Consider the following 21258-nt stretch of genomic DNA (forward strand, 5'->3'; position numbering starts at 1 on the left):
TCTCTCTCTCTCTCTCTCTCCCTTTCTCTGCCTCTACTACCCTCTTAACTCTCTTCCCCATGCCCTGAATAAACTATACTATACTGTCATGTGACTGGTCCCTCAGGGGGAAGGGAAGCCTCAGCATGGACCCGTTGAGACATTCCCTCCCCCCATACATCAGCCCCACTCCCTCTCCTCGGCATAGAACATAAACCCCTCTCTCTTTATCTTTTTATAAACATCATTTTAAAAGTCTTGATGACTCTTGATGAGATCCCCTTGACCTAAAGGAGAAGATATGGAACTCAGAACCTCTTTGACTTAAAAACAAAAACAAAACAAAACAAAACCAAAACCAAGATTATTTATAATTGTGTAGGTGCAGGTGCTCACAGAGCCCTAAAGAGGGTGTCAGATCTCCTGGACCTGGAGTTGTGGACATTTGTGTCCACTGCCAATGCAGTACAGCCTCTTAACCTCTGAGCCACCTCTCTAGCCTCACAAGTTCCCTTCTTGCTTTTCACCCTAGCTCACTGGACAAAAGTTCCACTTAAGAGTATACAGTGGGTGGCAGCACCCACCCTTGAAGTCCACCTAGCAAAGATTAAAGAGTGGCAAGAGACCTCCACACCTGTTCTCAAACATTTACATTCCAGAAAGAGACAAAACACGAAAACTTGTACTCATAAGGTTAAACAATTAAGTGGTGAGTACCAACAGTGCTAGAAAGGAAGTGTAGACGACAGAGGGGTCATTGTCTAAAAGTGCCATAAAATGGAGCAGTCTCAGAAATGCTTTTTAAAGAAAGCTAAATATTGTTATGAACCATGTACTCGAGAACTTCATCCAGAAAAAATTACCCTCTCTTTCATGTCATAGATGTGTAGCATGCTCCACACAGTCACTAATGAACTCAGGTCCTTCTACCCATGCTGTGGCTCCAGTCTTTGCCTTCAAGCTGTCGCTTTCCAGTTTCTTCACACTATGTGGTGAAGATGGGAAGTGCCTGAAAGTGATATACATTCCCATTCCATTGGAGTAAGCCAGCCATGCTGCAAGTGGGCAGAAGGATACAGTTCAGTCCTGTGACCAGAAACAAATGAAGTCAGAAGTAAGTGATCTAACTGGAGAGACTGGTAGGGGCAACATTGTAGCCAAAGCTAAACATACAAAAAAAAAAAAAAAAAAAAAAAAAAAAAAAAAACCTGGCATAGACTTTTGGAAAGCTCCATGTTTAGAAAATGTAGGACAGCACAGACACGGACAGAAAATGGGCTGGAAAGGTTGGAAGCTTCTAAATGGAAGCATCAGGAATGTTAAAATTAGAAACTAGGCACTTTAACCAATAGATGGCCCCTGAAATTTCCTATGGGGAAAGAGTTGATCAAGCCATCTTTAGAGAGATTACAGAGATTAACCATCAGACTCATTAGAGTGAGATGAAATAAAGATGAGACTGTAGATTTGTTTTTCTCAAATAAGCAGAATATTTGCTGGAAAATTTAGGAAGACTTTGTTCCAGAGACCAGAGAGGTATCTAAAAGTCAAGAAGAGTCAGTCTCCTTTTAGCAACCTACCCCTAAAAACAATTATTCTAGTCCTGCAGGAATTAGCCCAATCCCTTAGTGAACCTTTCATCTCTTAAAGCCCTTGACTCGCAACACCATGAACACATAGTAATCAAATTTCAAACTGTCTCAAATCAAATCATATTAAAGCTCTAACACCCCATTTCCTTCCAATGCATTTTTACTTCTTCTTAAGCTAGCTCAAGTAGCTTTACTTCTGTTTGGATGAAGAAACTTTGATTAAGATAAATGTGACAGAAAACCTTATTTGTACCATGCAAGGAACATTGTACATCTCATTTTATCTTTGTTCTCCTCCTCTTGTCCTATTTTTCCTGTTGGTTATCTAAGCAGAATCAAAGAAGGTGAGTAGCCAGGGTGGGCCAGCCTTGGGAATGAGCATGGTCTCAGCTTGGGCTGTGAATCCTTTCGTTCATGGTCCAGAAGAGCAGGGTGGCATCCAGGGCCCAGCAGGCCACACACAAGTAAATATATACAGGTGAGGTGGAAGATTCTAAGAGCTGGTGATTACAGTATAATGAAAAGCCCGTCATTAGATTGTCTTGGGTGATAGTCAGTCTTCATGTCACTTTGACTAGATTTGGAATCGTCTTTGAGAGACACTTCTAGGCATGTCTTTGAAGGTGTTTGCAGTGGTAACTGAAGAGATCCACCCTGAGTGTGCATCATCCCATGTACTGGGATCTCAAACGGAATAAGATGGGAGAGGAGAGAGAGCAATATGAGTCCAGGATTCTCCTTTCTCTGTTTCTCATTTTGCTGCAATATGAGCCAGCCATTGCTGTGGCTTCCCCACCATGATAAAACATGCCCTTGAGTGGTGAGCTGACTGTTCTCCTGTATTAGTCACTTCTCTGTTACTGTGATAAAATACCATAACCAAGGCAACTTTCAGAAGGAATAGTTCATTTTCCCTTATGGTTCCAGAGGGGTGAGAGCTCATGGCAGGCAGACATGGCAGTAGGAGAGTGAGAACTCAGATCTTCAAAGGCAAGCATGAAACAGAGAGAGTGAACTGGAAGCAGAATGAGGTTCTATAACCTCAGAGCCTTTCTGCCTCCTGTTTTCAGCCTTGAGGTCCTCCTGGCTTCTTTTGATACTGGACTGTTTGGTGGTTTGAACAAGGATGGACTCCATAGGCTCACATATTTGAATGCTTCCTTCCTCATCAGGGAGTGGCACTTTTTTAGAAGGTTTGGCCTTTGTGGAGGAAGTATGTTCCTGGGATGGGCTTTGAAAGCCGACACCAAGCCTAGTCTTCTCTCTTTCTCTATCTCATTCTTCCTTCCCCTCCCTCCCTCCCCCTCCCTCCCTCCCTCCCTCCCTCCCTCTCAGATCAGGATGTAGAACTCTTGGCTACTTTTCAAACACCATGTCTGCTCTATGGCATGATGATAATGGACTATACCTCTGAAACTGAAAGCAGGCCCCCAATTAAATGCTTTCATTTATAAGAGTTGCTTTAATCATAGTGTCTCTTCACAGCAACAAAACAGAAACTAAGACAGGAAACCTTTTTTCCCTTTAAATATATTTATATATATATATTTGCTTAGTAATTTGTCACAGCAACAGAGAAACCAACTAGAACCCTGTAAACTACATATCTGCCATTTTAACTAAAAAGAATGCCAGTGAGCTAGAGGGACTAATAAAGAAATTGAGTCACAGGCTAAAGATCCACTGAGAAGGGAAGCAGTAGAGGTGAGTGATGAGAGCAGTGGCCTCATTGTAGCTGTTTACTCAGGTCCACCTGTCTTCACATACACTTCCCACAAATCCTCGAAGAAGTCCTCAAAACAGTACAGTGAGCTGGCCACCACTGTGAGTCCTCTTACAGACCAGAAGACTGAGGCTGATGTCCTTAAGTCTCTTGTCTAAACTCCCATAGATACCTGTAGGATCAAGGTGAAGCTGGGGAATGGGTAGGAGACACAAGACCCCTTTCTAGTCAACCAGTGTAGCCAAAAGAGCAAGCTCCCAGTTAACTGAGCATGTTTCAAACACTAAAGTGGAGAGAGACACCCAACATCAGCCTCCAGCTTACACACACACACACACACACACACACACACACACCTAGTTAATATGATAGGGGGATAGGCTGAACCCAGTGCATCTGGTCTCAAGACTTTTTACACAGAGCACTGTAGCTCTGCAGAGGAATTTTAATCTAGCAACATGGCTAATCTGGCAAGGGATCCCTTGCCAGAATACAGATATGCCCTGAATTATAGTATGATCTGGCTGGAATATAGGCACACCCTTAGTACACACCTTTAATCCCTAGCAATGGAGGTAAGGTTAGCTTGTAGAAGGAAGTAACCATATTCTAACTAAGGAGCAGATAAAGTGACAAATCAGAGAAAGATTTGACAGAATGAATCACAGATAGGAACCAGTACTAGAAACAGAAACTACTTAAGAGCAGAGCAGAGAGAGAGAGAGAGAGAGAGAGAGAGAGAGAGAGAGAGAGAGAGAGAGAGGNGTGTGTGTGTGTGTGTGTGTGTGTGAGAGAGAGAGAGAGAGAGAGAGAGAGAGAGAGAGAGAGAGAGAGAGAGAGAGTTTTACTAGAAGAGTTCTAAAGAGACAGGTTGTTAAAGAGACAGTTGTAAAGACAGAAAGAGACAGAATGACAAGGAGCCAGATTAGAACACATTGCCAAAGTTAGTATGAGGCCAGGCAGAGCAATTCAGGCAGAAGCCAAGAGGAGACAGATTGATTCAGTCAGCTTGGAAGATTGGACTGTACAGAGGCTAGAAGCTTCTAAGCCTAGGCCTAAAGGATAGTTAGAACAAAGAAAGAAATGCTCTGGGCTCAGCCCAAGGTATTCTCACAGCTTGAGTATGGCTCTCATCTCTCCACGTGAGGAAATAAAAGCAACATTTACATAGCTCCTCTAAGAGGTGGACACAAATAGATGTATATTGTGTGGTAACTTCTGGAAGTGGATTAGAGGCAAGAAACTATTGATCTTTATCACCTAAGAAATCAGTGTGTCTGGTTAGGGGAGGGTTCCTTGGAGGAGGTGATTCCTCAATTGGATTTTTATAGACACTAAAAGTCAGATGAAAGAAAGTGGGCTTGGGGGATGGGGTGGAAGGAGGTGACAGAGAGAGTGGGGAGGAAGCAGACTTTGCAAGAGGTGAGAATTGCAGAAGGGTGTGCTTGGGCAGAGCAGTGCCTAGAGGTGTTTATTCCATGGTAGAGTAATGCTTTAGTACCTAGATGGATGCTGTTGTTGTTGTTGTTGTTGTCGTCGTCGTCATGAACATCAGTGTGTAGCTTTCTTGATCTATGTCAATTCTGACCACACTTCTACAGTAGAATGCCTCCATTTCTTATAAAGTACAACCAGATGTTCACCTCTCTGTAGTTCTCTCCATACCCCTAACAATGACAGCTCAATGATGAGATGAACAGGTGAAGTGGGACAGAGGAACCCCTGACAAGTGGACAGAGAAAGGTCTTCTCAGCAGGTAAGGTCTTTTCATAGCCTGGCAATCATAGGATTGACTCCTGGGACATCACAGCTTTGAACTCACAGGTACTCAGACATTTTGTATACTAATTCTTTCCTTCACCTCATTTGAACAATGGCATATATTTTTTATGTTGACCTCTGCACATACTTTAGTAAACTGTAATAGGTACATCCATTTTTTTCCTTTGAATAAACTTCAATTTAAACTCCATTTGTGACAAATTGTATAAAAAGTAGGTGTATTGTTTAACGACTCACCTCTATTTTAAAATTTTAAACCTAAAATTCTTATTTTCACATTCAAAAATAGCTATGCTCTTGTCATGTAAGTGAAATTTACTTACATGGAAGACTAATCATTTATGTACAGAGCCTTTCTGTACTCAAAGCTAGATATTTGTGAGCCCCTCTGCTGGATGCTTGGGTTTCAGAGCTGAAAGAGTTCTTACCCTCAGGGAAGTAACAGATTTTCAACTGATTAAAGAGTAGAAGACAAAGAATAGAGAAGGAAGAAGAAACCTGGGGGACACAGACAACTTGTCAGCTTGGCAGTTTGAAGATTCCATGAGGTAACTCTCAGATCTTAGGAGAGAAATATGAACTGCTGTTACAGATCTGAGAGCAGACAAAGGAAGCTGCAGCTGTGTGAGCTTAACTCTGTGAGGGCCTCTTAGATAGTACATTTAATCCAAAACCCCAAGGGAATGTGCTTGGCCACTCCCAAGACTACCCCAGGCTCGGTGACCTGCTAGAAGTGCCCACTAAAGTGAGTATAGCTCCTATTCCTAGATTCAGTCTGTTAGAGCTGAAGATGCAGATTAAAATCCACAGAGAACATGGTGTAGAGGGTGGGGGTTAGGGAGACACCAAGCACAGACTTTTCAGCTGCCACCATCTTGACTACTTATGTAGACAACATTTGATTCTCCCAGCAAGAGCATAGCAAGAGCCGTAAAATGATTTTCAACAGGCTTAGGGAGCTCGCCAAGCCTGAGTGCCAAGGATGGTATAAAGAGTTAGTCACACAGACAAGATTGACAGCTCAAGCTAGCCAACAGAGGCCAAGCTGATAAAAGCTGAGGCCTCTACCATAGATTACACTGTTAGCATGATCTTTCCTGACCCAACTAAACAAATACATGCTTATCAGACAGCATAATTCAGAGGCTTAGAGGTTATCTTCCAGGAACAGAGAAAAGGTCAAACCTCTCTTTAAAGTGTGCAAGGTTAATCTTTTACTGTCAATGAAGCTAACATTTTTTGAGATCGGTTGAGAAAAGATTCCACAATAGAAAGTTGTTGTTCAGGACTAGCCTCTAATGCTTACAGTCTAAGCCAAACTGCTGTCATCTTCAGGAATTCAGCAGGGCTTCCTTACCAAAGATCATAGCTAGGTTTGTTGATGCCATCCTGGAAGGAGTGGGCAAAGAAGGGTCATGGGGCCCTTGTCTGAGTGAGTATCCATCTGTATGCAATTCTATCTTAATTGCACATGGCCTTGGGGTCTCTGCACTTTTTACATTGTTTCCTTAAGAGGAGAAATTTTAGCAACAAAGGTAATAAATAATTCACTGAAAACTGGACCTAAAACAACTTACGACCATGGAATTTAAGAGCAGGGACTTTCAAGGAGCAGAGTATGGAATGGCAAACTAGTCAATAAGGAGAGACATTTGTTCATGAATAGGCTAGCTCTGACCTGACACAGTTTAATAGGCCTGTTAGGATCAAAAGAAAAAAAAGAGCATGGTTTGAGGACTATAGATTAGAATGTCATAGTCCACACTGACCTCTATAATAAACTCCACATACTTGGTGCCTTGTGAACAGGAGAAGTTTATTTTCCACATTCTGGAGATTGAGAGGTTTAATTATAATGAATAATAATAATAATAATAATAATAATAATAATAATAATAATAATAAAAAACCTAGCAGAATTGGTATCTGTTGAGGGCCTATTTACTGACTGATAGATGGTGAGTTTTTGCTGTGTCTTCCTGTGGTAGAAAGGTCAAAGCATCTTTCCCTGCCTACTCATTGGGGTCATAAAGGCTGCTCCTTCATAACCCAGTCACCTCCTCTAAGTCCCAGCTCCTAAAACCATCACTGGAAGTAGGGCACATAAGGACTTAAAGTGGGCCCCAGGAGGGAGGGAAGAGAGTTAACAGTCATTACTTCCTGAGAAGAGTAGGAAAGCTGGCAAGAAAAATGTGGATCAACTAAGACAGCTTCCATAACAACCAACACAAAACTTCAGCTGGAATGGGCACAAGCACGAAAGGTTTTATTATGTGCTTTCTAAGGATAGGCTGACTGCCTCAAGGTCTCCTTCAAGCCCCATGTTTTGGTCATCCTTGGGATAGTATAAGTTGGCTCAGTCGCTGGCATCTGACCTATAATGACACGTTTCAAAACACGAATGAGTCCTTTTTGTGTGTGATGGTTTATACTTAGAGGGCAGAAAAGCCTTGTTTAGAAATTATCTGGAATGGTGCTTGATCACATGACCACCCTCAGCCAATCACAGTTAAGAGGGAAAAGAATTAGTGTGGACCAATCGATTTAGCACAATACTGTGTTCTGTTCCCCAACCTCATAGGGTAGGACAGCTAGATGACTGGTGGGTTTTTTAGGTTATATTGGAAGAAGCACTGGGTAAGAAGCTGTCAATGTCCTTGCTAGATAACACCCGGAGAAGACAGACCAAGAGAAATTTTATTTTAAAATGTCAAAAATATGTTAATGTTTATTGACATGTAAGGCACACCCCTGACACCTGACTTATTGGCCAAAGCTGCCTTATACCTCGAACTCATAAAAATCAAATCAAATCCAGGCAATGCAGCCCAGGAAGAGGAAGACAGACCGAGACCTGTAGACAGTCATGCCACCCACTGACCTGCCCTCTAGTTTCTGGCACAGGTGGGCCATAGATGCCAGCTATCCTACCACACCACGAAGCACGGATGGAGGATGTCATCCAGGTACCTGCCAGTTGCATGGCCAGCCTGCAGTGGTAGCCACCACAATGTGCAAGTATGTGTTGGCCAGATGGGAGAGAAAGAAAAGTGGAACAACTTAAGCATTATGAAGAGAGATGGAACTGGAGACTTGAGGGTAGAGAAGAGTATCCTGCTATGAGTGCCCAGCCTGAGGCCATGGTGAGGTCCCAGCCTGAGTTGCCACTGAAGGCCATGACTGAGTCCGTGACTACACAGTGGCAGGGATGGACGTCAATGTCTGTGGCTCATGTTACATCCAGAGAACATGGGGATGTCCTTGGTAAGGGCAGCCTCCAGGGACCACGTGGATGTCTGGAGGCTGTGTCTAGCTGGCCCTGCCCCCTCACTGGATCTGACACTGAAGAGCTGGCCCCAGTTGGTGGCAGCACTCAGGAGAGCCTGGCCCAGGTAGCACAGTAGAGCTGGCCCTGGCAGCTGGAGTGTGGGTGAGCCAGCCTCTAGGAGATGAATGTGGGAGAGCTGACGCTGCCACTCATCTGCTATGGGGTGGCATGACTTCAGAGGTGGCCACCTCTAGTGGTCGGGAAAGCTGACCACAGGGTCCTGAGCTCGGGAAAGCTAACCCTTCCCCTCACTAGCTACAACACTTGGAAGAAGGACCCTGCACCTCACCTACAGCAGAGCTGATCCCAGTGGCAGGAGTTGGGTAGGGGCACACAGGTGATCCAGCCCTGGAGGCTAGAGCTTAGGAGAGCTGACTTTGCCACTTGTTTACTGTAAGGTGGTGTGTGTGTGTGTGTGTGTGTGTGTGTGTGTGTGTGTGTTGCCCTCCCTCATCTTCCCTTCACCACCTGCTGCATTCTAGAGAACTGGCCATGGGATCATGAGAGTGGATGAGCTGGCCCTGCTCCTCTCCTGGGCAACACAGTAGAGCTGGACTTGGTGGAGGAGGTGTACAGGTGAGCTGGCCCCGAAGGGTGAAAGTGTGGGAGAGCTGGCCCCACCACTCATCTGTCCTGAGGCATAGAGGTGCAGGGGTGATGCCTTCCCCCTCTCTACCTCACCACATGTAGTAACTGGGAAAGCTGACCCTGGCAGAGTGGGGCTTTGCACCTCACCTAGATAATACAGTAGAGCTGGCCCTGATGGCAAAGACATAGGTGAAACAGCTTCAAGGGTGTGAAAGAAAAAGAACTGGCCCATTCCCTCACAGCTTGCAACATTTGGGAGAGTGGGCACCACAGTGGAGCTGGCTCTGGAGGCATAGGTGCAGGTAAGCCAGTCGGAAGGGCATGAGACTAGGAGAGCTGGTACTGCCTCCTGCTGATGGTGGCATTGGTTGGCTGTGCTGGAGCAGTGCTAGAGTGCAGATAAGGGAGAGCCTGCAGACTGACCAGCTCAGCTACTACCCATGCCCAGATCCAGGGCTCTATCTACTCCAAAATCTGTATTATCTGTGAATGGTTGGGACACATGAAAGGGACACTCCTGCTGCTCCAAAGCTGTGGGATCTCCATGACATAGGGCAAGCACAGATTAGCCAGGAGGAGTCCAGATGAGGATCTAATATTGATGGTATTGCAGAATCCAGTGATCTCTGGACAGACCAATGACTCACTGCAATGAACATTTGCAAGTGAAGATGTGTGGACAGAGGTGGGTATACTGTGGGACACACTGTGACACACTACAGCTTCCATGATGAGATGGTTTCTATGCTTTGTTTTGGTGTGTGTGTGTGTGTGTGTGTGTGTGTGTGTGTGTGTGTGTGTGTGTGTTTTATTTTGGGAGGCATGTTACAAGGGTGAAGGGCAGATATGAGGGGAGCAATATGATGTGAAATTCACAAAGAATCAATAAAAAGTTTTTAGAAATCTAAAAACAATGCAACAGTAGCAAAAGAAATGAAAGGCGAAGGGAGGAGATGTTGTAGAGGAACAGATATGGAAGTTATAGAAGGTTGTTGTCTTTGAAGCCATGAAGAAAATTAAATTCATGGCAAGTTGGAATGCATTATCCTCTCCCCTTAGCTAAAGGACATTTAATGGTGGTATGTGTTAGGAACCTTTCACTAGTGCCATATAGTTTTGAAGCTTCTTGTATTTTCCACCTATATCCAAGCTTTAACTTTTTGTTGTTGTTGTTGTTGTTATTGTTGTAGTTTTTTTTCAAGACAAGGTTTCTCTGTAACTGCCCTGGCTGTGCTAGAACTCACTGTGTAGACCAGACTGGCCTCAAACTCACATGTATCTGCTTGCCCCTGTTTCCTGAGTGCTGAGATTAAAGGAGTGAGCCACCATGTCTGGTGGATGGTTTTTTGTTTTTGTTTGTTTTTAAATTTGCACACTATTTTCTTTCATTTCTTTAAAAAAATGTTTTCTTTTCTTCAGAGTGCCTCTATCCTTTCTATTTTTAGAATCCTCAACTTTCAAAAGAGTTGGTGAGAACATTTGTAGTTCAATCAATATTTACTAAGTTAAGTTTCTGGGAGGAGTGTATAAATAATAAAAAGTGCTTTGGAGAGAAAAGCTTAACAATATTCTCTAGCTGCCTAATCTTAAAGTATCCTATTTTGCATTATATTTCCATAAATTTTCATAGTGAATGAGTTTTCAACATGAGGTGTATAATAATAAATTAGGAAGCAAGCTGTGTAGTATAGTTAGTTGTGTTAGGATTTAAGCTCTAAAATCTGAAATGAGTGTTGAAAACAGTGTGATCTAAGAAGGGAAAGGCATACTTCCATAGAGATTGTTCCTTGTGATTTGTAACATATTAATAACTAATAATTTGTAACATGTTAATAACTAATGTATTATCTTGTACTAAGGTAAAGAAAAGGTTCTAGTCCAGTTTCATCTATTAATTTAAATAGCCTGTAAATAGCCTAGTGGTGTAAAACTATGATTTTATTTATTTGTTTGTTTGTTTTATTTATTTTTTTCTCTCTCTGTCTCTCTCTTTTTGAATGCATGGCATGTGTGTGTGCATGGGGAGGTATGCTTACAGATATGTCAGAGGACAAATTTTGGAAGTTGACTCTCACCTCTCACCCTGTTGAAGAGCCTCCATCTTGTTACTTCTGCCACTTTACTTCATACTCTGAGCGAGCTGGCCCACCCACTCCCAGGCTGTTTTCTGTCTTCAGCTCTCATTTCACCAAAGGAGTGTTGGGATTACAGGCATGAACCGTGACATCTGGATTTTTACATGTGTTTGTTAGGCTTATGTGGCGCTGAACCCTTTCTATGGCCCAGCCCTCCTTTCCTACATGTGATACTGAGGCAGGGAGGTTGCTAGAGATCAGGAAGCTGCTAGGCAGGAGGCCCAGCTGGGAAAGGGTAGTAGACAGGTCTTCGGACAGTTCACTCTCTTGTTCCTACACACATCCTGGGGTGCATATCAGTCAAGAATTATAAAGAGTCTTTCTTATAATCTATTTCTTTATACCCCCAGAAGAGAATCATTATTTAAAATCAATAGGCTAATAATAACGAAAGTGTCAATGACAATCCCTGGAATGGGGCTATGTCTGCAAAGACTGGCTGATTTCAACTGCAGTGGTGTGGAGAGAGAGGGCGGAGTGTTGCAGATCCAGAGACTTATTATTTTGGGCTATTGCTCCCCGAACAGCCATTTCTTGCCCACCTCTTGTGTAGGAAACTAACATCCTGTGACTGATGGATAAAACCCTATAAAAATCTATCGACTTAGCAGACCACTAACTTCCACCAACCCCAAACCAGTGTTTGAGCCTGTAGCAGGACTTCCTCCATTCTGCTGTCAATGCTTCTTTGATGCACCAACCAGTATATTTTAAACTTGCCTTGATTTATAACTTTCTTTGTTGTATAAAACTATACAACTTTATGAACTCCTTCCACATTGGAACATAAAATTTGGGGCAACCTATAACTGTGACTCTAGGCTGGGATGACTATTCTTGGTTGTCAACATGACTACATCTGAAATTAACTACAACCCAAAAATGGAAGGGCACACCTGTGAGGGATTTTTTGCTTAATGTGAGTGGGAAGGTCCACTTCTAATCTTGACTTTTGATATGGGAAGACACCCTCCTGCTGGAAGCCTAGATAAGGACATGAAAGAAGGAAAGTTTTCTCTTTGCCTGCTTGCTCTCACCTCAATAGCAAGTCCATTCCTTCACTGGCATTGGAGTCTAGGTCTTTGGGATTCTGGCAGATACTTGAAGACCAAGTGAGACATCCAGCTTTATGGGCTGAATGATTACTGGATTATTGGACCTTTCCTTCATACATAGCCATTGTTAGATTAGCTAGAACACAGCCTGTAATTCATATTAATAAATCCTCTTCACAAACACACACACACACACACACACACACACACACACACACACACACACACACGATTCATTCTGTAAGTTCTGTTACTCTAGAGAACCCAGATTAATATATAGCCATACTTGATTTTTGTCTCCAGAGTAAATTATTACTTACTCCCTTTATGGTGAGAGAGTTGTGTTATTGTGTGCCTGCTTATTTTCTGCATGGCCATTAACAATAACAGTTTATCTTTGCCAATCGTGCAGCATGTGTCACAGAAATTGTATTTTTACATGCTAATAACAGGAATCTGATATCCTATTGTGAGAATTCCTTTCCTGGAGAGATGCAAAGTTCGACCCTGCCCCCACCCCGGTAAGGTCCTAGTGACAAACCAAGGTACAGTTCACCCTGGGAAACCAGTGAGTTTCTTAGTTTACTTGTAGAGCAGTGGTTAGGGGATTCCCTAAAAGAGTGTAGGGGACCTCAAAGCAACTACACTAGAAAGTTTTCGCCAGAGTAAATGATGACTTCCATATACCTACCTAGATGGAGCGCCCTTCATTTAACCCTCCTACTCTATAAACTGTAGCACCTTCTGTTACTCTCAGCTACATATACTTAGTGCAAAATTGCATGCAAATGGCTAGAAGGGGCATCTGGAACCTCTGTAGGGGTTCACTGACCTCCTCCACACCTTCTATGAAGAAACATCAACAGCCTCATCACGATGGTTTCTTTTGCAAGGAGGCACGGCCAGTCTGATCAAGAAGGTGGCTGCTTTTCTCAGTGGCCCATGGTCTATCATGATGAAGTTTGTTATCAATATTAATCATGCAGACAGTAAAGTGGCATATTAGGCATGTGCAGTAGTATGTTTAAATTCATGTGGAACTCAAGAGTCCATGCTGAGACTTACACCAGACAACATAAAAGTAGACTATCCCAAGAGCTGTCAGTGAGATTTTTGTGTTTGCCAAGAAATCACAAGTCAAACCACCAAGCAAGAGATGGGAGGGGATTTTGTGTTAGCCAGGTAAACTTCCTGATGGTTTATACCTGATACTAGAGCAGATAGCCTGAAAGCAGTCATGAGCTGCCCCCATCAAACATGGGCCTGACAGGGAGGAAGATTTTTGAAGGAAAGACTTTCTTCCTTTTAGAGGAACATTGATGTAGACCAGCTCATGATTATGTGCAGACTTGAAGATCAGGGTGTTGGTAAAGTGTGAGTCTCAAAAAAGTAAAAAGTGACTCTCATATAGAATGAAGCAGTGTGAAAGCTCAGTCCAGATTTCTACTAAAGAAACAGAACAGTGGAAAACAATTTGAATGAGAAATTATTTCTACCAGAAAAACAAACAAACAAACTTTTTTTTTTTTGCTTATTAGTTTGGAACAAAACGTATTACTATCCTATGAGGCAAAAACATTGCAATCTTTAGGCTTGCCTTTTTATTAGATAGGAATTCTTTGTATCTCCACTAGACAAGGTCTATAGTTGTATGTAATCTCATAGGAATGAGCTCATACCTCAAGTGCCAACAAGAAAAAACCAAGCCCAATACTTAAGTGGGCCTGGTAAACTGCTTTCACATACTGATACTTTAAGAGGGGCTGAATGAAATTGCCCCAAGTCAGTGAGCTTAAAATACCAGAAATGTATTCTCAGAAGAGTAGACGTCCAAAATCAAAGTGGTGGCACAGAAGATCCTTCCAGAGCTCTTTCTCTGCATTGGGAGTTTCTGGACTGCATTGTGCTCCTCAGCTTGTTGAATGTCACTCTGGGTTCTGCTTCTGCTAGCCCATAGAACTTGTCTTAGTTACTTTTCCACAGCTGAGAGAAGACACCATGACCAAGACAAGTTATAGAAGAAAGAGTTTATTTGGGGCTTCTAGTTTTGGAGGGTTTGAATTCACCATGGCAGGAAGCATGGTGGTAGGCAGGTAGGCAAAGCATTGGAGTAGTAGCTGAAGGCTCACATCTTGATCCACCAGCATGAAACAGAGTGAACCAAACAAGAGTGGCATGGACTTTTGATACCTAAACGTGCACCCTCCAGTGACACTCCTCCTCCAACAAGGCCCATGCCTCCTACTCTTTCTCAAACAGTTCCACCAACTGGGGACCAAATATCCAAACACACAAACCCATTGGAGCCTGTGAGGAGCCAGACCAACCCAAGACTTTCTCAGAGGCCCTGATGAAAGGACAAAGAGAACTTTAGTTCTGTGATCAGGAATAGACTTGACAAAATTGGTCTCATGCTGGAGCCAGTGGCTCAGAGGAGTCAAAGTTGTGGGTTTTGGGGACATGACTCTTCCCCTGGGCTGTGGTTATTAGTCCTTAGGGAGTCCTTAGGGAGTTGTGTTTGAGATATCCTGTGTTCTTTATGTCAACATTGTCTGTTTAACTCTCTACCAACCTTAGCCATTTCCCCTCTTGCAAATAGTATAATGGCCATTGTATTTCTTAATAAACTTGCTTGGTGTGATGATTTGTATATGCTCAACCCAGGGAGTGACACTATTAGAAGGTGTGGCTGTGTTGGAGTAGGTGTGGCCTTGTTGGAGTAGGTGTGTCACTATGGGTGTGGGCTTTAAGACCCTCATCCTGGATGCCTAGAAGCCAATATTTTGCCAGCAGCCTTCAGATGAAGATGTAGAAACTCTCAGCTCCTCCTGTACCATGCCTGCCTGGATGCTGCTATGTTCCTGCCTTGATGATAATGGACTGAAACTCTGGTCCTGTAAGCCAGCCCCAATTAAATGTTGTCCTTTATAAGACTTGCCTTGATCATGGTGTCTGCTCACAGCAGTAAAACCCTAAGACACTTGGCATAGGTCATCAGTTTATGCAGGACCCATTGTTTTTGTGTTTGTAATTTCTCATACCCATTCCTCACCACTCAGGACCCTTATTCTTGCAGTTTCAGGTCAAAGGCCATTCTCATTCAAACCACCACAGTACTCTTCCTTGTGTGTCTTTCTTTCTCTCTTCCTATATTCTCCATTTGCATCTTCTCTTGTCAGTGATCCAATGCCCAGTTTATATTTTCTGATCAATAGCTTTTCCAATTCCAAAAAGTAAATGATCTTACCAGAGACGTGTGAACTCTGAGTCTACATGTAAGTGACTATGGGCATGAATCAGTTCATCAACTGATTGATTCAGCAATGAGATAACTAATAAGATGTTGTGACATTGCTTCACACTCTATTTCCCTCCACTTCATCTAAGCTCCTTATAGACAGAGCAGCAACTGTCAATCTGGTCTATGAATTTCCGTTTGTTTCCCAAGTGCTTCCTTCCTGTGAGGCAGGCAGAATGGAAGTGTGGGGGAGGGGCCGGTGTGGGGAAGCTTGGTTCAACCCTTGATCACTTTCCTTCTGTTTGTTTCTTGGGCTGCCATAACAAGTGCCACAGTCAGAGTCATAAGTGTAACTTATTCTTTCTGGGTTCTGGAGTCTGGGAGTTCAGACTGAAGATGTTGGAAAGGGGCATCCACATTCTGAAGTCTCTAGGGATCTTCCTTCATCCCCAGCTGCTTGTAGCCTTTGGCATTCTTTGGCTAATGGAAATTATCACTCTAAGATCTTGCCTCTGTGTCTGTGTCCAACTTTGCCTCTCCTTGAGAGATACCAGTTGTACTAGTTGTGGCTTAGTTAAAACGACTTCATCCCTACTTGATTATATCTATAAAGACTTGATCTCCAAATAGTGTTATAATCACAGGCACTAGGGGTGAAGTCTTTAGTGTATTTTTGAGGGGAAGCACACTCATCTTCCTCATCCCCTCCTCTTCCATCCCCTTCTCTTCTCTTCCCTCTTTCTTCCTAACCCTTTCCAGTCTTCAAAATGTGAAGCTTTCCTTCCTGATTAAAGTTTTCTCTTTACTCCTTAGTCTCCAACTTAGCCCCATCTTTTCCACTTATACATACCTCTATCCTCCATTCACCTCAATCCACACCAGTTTCCTTTGGGTCAAAGTCTTCAGAGTGACAAAAGTCTCAGCAATTGCTTTCTTTTCCTACTCTCTAAATGTCCTAAAGGCTTAGCTGTATCATCCACAGGTAAAACATAGAGGTCAGGCTGTTGTAACCCGGAACTACTGATACTAGAGAGACTTCAGGGCTGTGCAGACAGTTTGCCTCTGCGTTCCCCGCCAGAGGCTCCCATCCTCCCTCCCCACCCCAACTCCTGCAGCAAGCATGAAGCTGGTTTCTGTGCTGTGTTCCTGCACCAGCCTGGGGCTCCCTCCCCGTCCCCTAGAGTTAGAATGGCATGACAATGAGAACATTCTGAGGAGACAGCAGGAGACATTCTCCCCACCTCTGTGTCTCCAAAAACCAACCTTTCTCCTGACCACTTTCCAGGTGCCTGTCCTTGAGACCTTTGAGAAATAACAAGCTCAAGGGAGACCATGGAAAAAGTAAAAGGTAAACAGAGGTCGGGTCACAGACAGTTATGACTGGCCATAAAATTAGTCCTTGAACAGACACCCATTAACCCCCCTCCTGCTTCAGTACTATTCCATTCTCTGCTCCCCTTTTCTGTGAACATTCACAATATTCCTAACTATACTGTATAGAAACCCAAGGTTTTCTGTACTTAGGGTCACTTGCTAGCAAGGTGAGTGTGAGGTGGGGCGTGAGTTCGAACTTGAAACAATAGAAGACTCTTCTTCTTCGAGTTGCAGCAGACTGCAATTCTTGGACTTGTCTGGGTTTCTGTGAACTCAGGGCACAACAGGGCGTGGGCCTGAGAGGAGAAAGGAATCATGGTTGAGCAGGTCTCCAGACAGGGGACAATTAGCCCAATTAAGATCAGGCCTTTTAACTACGTTCTTAATGCCTGCCAAAATGTTGTTAGATTTGGCTCAAGTGTGTCAGTATATTGCTAAATAAGTAGAAAAGGATTACAGCTCTTAACTTTGGCAATAAACCTTTCAATAAATCCATCAACTGCGCCTTCCAATGGGGTTTCTCACTGGACAGTATGTCATATGGGATACTTGAAGAATTTTAATGAAGTCAGTCATGAGGGATGCCATATATTACTGCTGAGGCATCTGTTATCTGAGCTAGCTTCGTATATCTAAGAGCTGAGACCACACAGGCCCACTCTCTTCTTACTCCAGTGTGGGATTTTGGTGAGACCTTAATTGTACCAACTGTATCATCTTAGTTGTTGATGGGCCATTCTCCAGGTCTCTCTGCTATTTATTCCTAAGAGAGCATCAGTGCATGTCTCAGCCCTGATTCCTGGCATCCTGGGTGGAAAAATGAAGGTTTCCATGTTGTGGTGATGCATTTTGAGTTACCTCCTGCAGACTGTGAGCATCTCTGAGGCAGGTTAGAAGAGCTGCTTCTTGTCATCAACTTCCTGAAGCTGCTCTGGGGAAAAAAAATTGTCACAAGGCAGAGGCTCTGAGACAGAAATGCTCTTCCTTATGTGCTAGATGCCCAACATCAAGGTGTCAGACAGCTTGATTTCTTCTGGCTTGTAGCTAGCAGCCTTTCTATGCTGTATCCTGTGTTCTTTTTTCTGTGTCCCTGATATCTATCTTCCTCTATATCCAGCTTCCTTCCACACAGTGGGTTAAAGAGAGTTAGGGAATAATCCAGTAGCCTCATTTTAACGCAATCACTTTTTTAAAGGCCCCACCTCGGCTTAATTCAAGGCACTGGAAGTCAAAGCTTTAACATATGAATATTGAGAGCATATGGCACAGCCCCTGACAGCTGCTGGGATTGGCTGATTTTAGGAGGAGTTTATTTTTTCTTGCATGTACTTCCTCTCCAGAGCCTACCATGTGTAGCTTGGATGGGGTGCTCCTAGCTCCCTGGGGAGACCACATTAAAATCTCTGTGTAATATTTCCCCAGGTATTTCCCAGTTTCCTAGCTCCTAGAAATATAAAGATTAGGGGATGGGGAAGTGGCTCCCCCCCCCCCCCCCCCAGTAAGGTGCCCATTGTGCAAGCATGAGGACATGGGTTTAGTCTTTAGTATCTATACTAAAATCTGAGCATGGTGACATATGCCTATCATCCCATTTACAACAAAAATTACATATTTTAAAAGGAATTATTTTTATAATTTTTAAGCTGTGTGTGTGTGTGTGTGTGTATTTTTTAAGTGTGTGCACTCACATGAGTGTGACGCCCATGGAGCCAGAGATGTCAGATTCCCATAAAGTTGGAGTCAGAGGTGTTTGTGGAATATTCAGTATGAGTGCTAGGAGCCAAACTTAGATCTCCTGCAAGAGTAGTTCACATCCTTAACCACTAAGCCACCTCTCTAGTCCCTAAACAATAAATAAGACATTTACTTTTTTTTTTAATGACAGGTTGGAGGAAGGCACAAGATTAATGTGGCAGATTTTTCTTTTTCACCTTGAACTGGACTACATTTCCCAGACTACTTTGCAAGTACTGTGACCATAGTTGTTACTTCTGGCTGAAGGAAAGAAGGAAGTGGAAATGAATTGTACTATTTAGTTCTTATGTCTTATTTAGTTTTTGTCATCAAATGTAGTGTTTAGTTCTTGTTTATACCGCTGTGGAAATAATCCATTGCTTTTTTTTTTCTTTCTCTGTTGGGTGGATGACCACAGCCAGGAAGAAATTCTTCCATTAGTTTGAGTCCATTGAGAACACAGTGGGGACAGGGAGAAAATCCTTTCTTTTCCTCATCATCTGAACTTTATACATATGGAAAAATAATCATTGTGTGAGATTTCAGAATTTATATGGTAACAGCTACCATTATAGTGTTTTACGAATATTATATCATGAGGCCAATCTCTATTTTCTTTCAAAAATATTTATTATATTCACATGTTGACTTACTGTGCGTGTCTGTGTATGTACTGAGGTGTACACTTGGAAGGCAGAGGTCTGTATATGTACCGAGGTGTACACTTGGAAGGCAGAGGATAGCTTTCTAGAGAGTTCGTCTTCCCCTTCCACCCTGTGGGTCCTAAAGAGTGTCAGGCTTGGTGACAAGCATCTTAATCTGCAGAGCCTTTTTCCTGGGCCTCTTTCTATCTTCTTTGTTTCCTTTGACCTCATTTGCCTTTGCCTTTCATTCTCAGGGCACCAGGCAGCAGCATCTGCATTCCAGTCAGAAAAACAGAGCAGCAGGGGGAATAGAGAGGAGATCTGACAGGCCTTTAACACATTCTTCAGGCTTGTAGCATGTGACCACCTCCAGAGCAGCCTTCTTGATTCCTGAGTAGAGTCAGTCTCCCACCTTGGATGGATGGAGTGTTGACTATTTGCTGGGCTAGCCCGACTTAGGCCTTAGTCCCTTGCTGAGTCCTGGTCAGCTCTTAGGATGCAGTTTGAGCTCACTTGTCCTTTCATGTCTCTGTTGGTACTAATTCATGAGATTGGATTTCCAGTTTAGTTTCTGTTTCTAGTTTTGCTTCTACCTCACATAGTTACACTGTTTTCTAAGAAATTGGAGATTTTCATTAGAAGTGTAGGTGCTAGAATTCATCCTTTACGAAGAGGTTTAAGTCATTTTCATTCAGACTCCTGGACCTCCAATGATGGTCACTTACCATGATCCAGGTTGCTGTGTCCTCTGCTTTCCTCGCCCAACTTGTTTTTCTTAGTTGAGACTAGTTATGAACTGGACCTGGTACAAATTGTCTTGTCCCATCTCTGTGATCCTGTGTCTTTGTGTGAGAGTATGTTGCTTAGCAAAAGCTTGTGGAAAGATTCTGAGCTGGGCTGTGAAAGAGGTTTAAGATTTGAGCAATTGGTGAAGAGTTCCCATAACTTTTCTTGAGGAGACATGAGTAGACATTTATGTGGACCAGACAGAGCCCAGATGACAGAAGGAAATAGTTCCACCCAAGTCTGGGTTAATGAGACCAGTTTGTGAGGATACATCCCGTTTGTCAGGGAAAACTGAGATCGCAGGTAACCCTGGAGCTGAGGAACAGCTTTAATCTTTGGCAAAATCTGCGAGTTCACAGCTTTCTGATCAGCCTTTCGCTGCTCTGGAATCTTGTATTTCTCCTTCTCCATGATGAAGATCTCGCCCTCCTGATGCCTGGGTTTCCGCAGCTGTTTCTTCTTGAAGTAAGCGTCAGTCAGTTAGGTGTTTGGGGATTTTAACATCGCTGATATCAACTTTTGTAGAGGTGGCGATGACAAACTTCTGTTGTGTTCTGAGCAGAGGAACTCTGTTGATGATAAGAGGTACAGTCACAAGTAGCAAGCCACTGGCCAGCTGCTTTAGGAAAACCACTCTCTTGCCCCGTTGGCGCCCTGTGAGGATGATCAGGACAGTCCTGGAGTGATGCTGGACAGCAGCCTTCTCACTGCTGGCAGCAGGGCTTCTTGCTTAGCAGGTTCCGAGGCATATCTTCGGTGGGATAATACCTAGGTATTTTTCGAAGCTTCACCACCCGGGTGCCCCCGTTCTTGTCCCTACCAACGGTTTTGGTGACAGTAGCAAGAACCTTCTTCTTCTTCTTCTTCTTCTTCTTCTTCTTCTTCTTCTTCTTCTTCTTCTTCTTCTTCTTCTTCTTCTTCTTCTTCTTCTTCTTCTTCTNTCCTCCTCCTCCTCCTCCTCTTCTTCTTCTTCTTCTTCTTCTTCTTCTTCTTCTCCTCCTTCTTCTTCTCCTCCTCCTCCTCCTTCTTCTCAACCTTGGTCTTGGCAGCCGAGTATTTCCTTTTGTTCAAGGCCTTCCTGGAGTACATAGCAGACCTGGAGTACCTGCCAATTCCTCTCACCAGGATAGGGTTTCCGGCTGCAATGGGGTTTCGTCGTCGTCTTGGGCTTTTTAACCTCAGGGCAATCCTTTTTGGCTGCTCTGGTGGCCTGGGGATGGGATGCAGCAGCATCACCCCCAGCCTTCTTGGCCGCAGGTTTCTTCTCCTTTGTATCAGGCACCTTTTCACCCACCATCTT

General features: G+C 43.5%; 1 pseudogene; it reads right to left on the bottom strand.

The window, feature by feature from the left end:
• Nucleotides 1–21258, bottom strand: part of LOC110325168 — a 24251-nt pseudogene extending 2993 nt beyond the window's left edge.

Source organism: Mus pahari, chromosome 8, assembly GCF_900095145.1.
Source record: "Mus pahari chromosome 8, PAHARI_EIJ_v1.1, whole genome shotgun sequence".
NCBI lineage: Eukaryota > Metazoa > Chordata > Mammalia > Rodentia > Muridae > Mus > Mus pahari.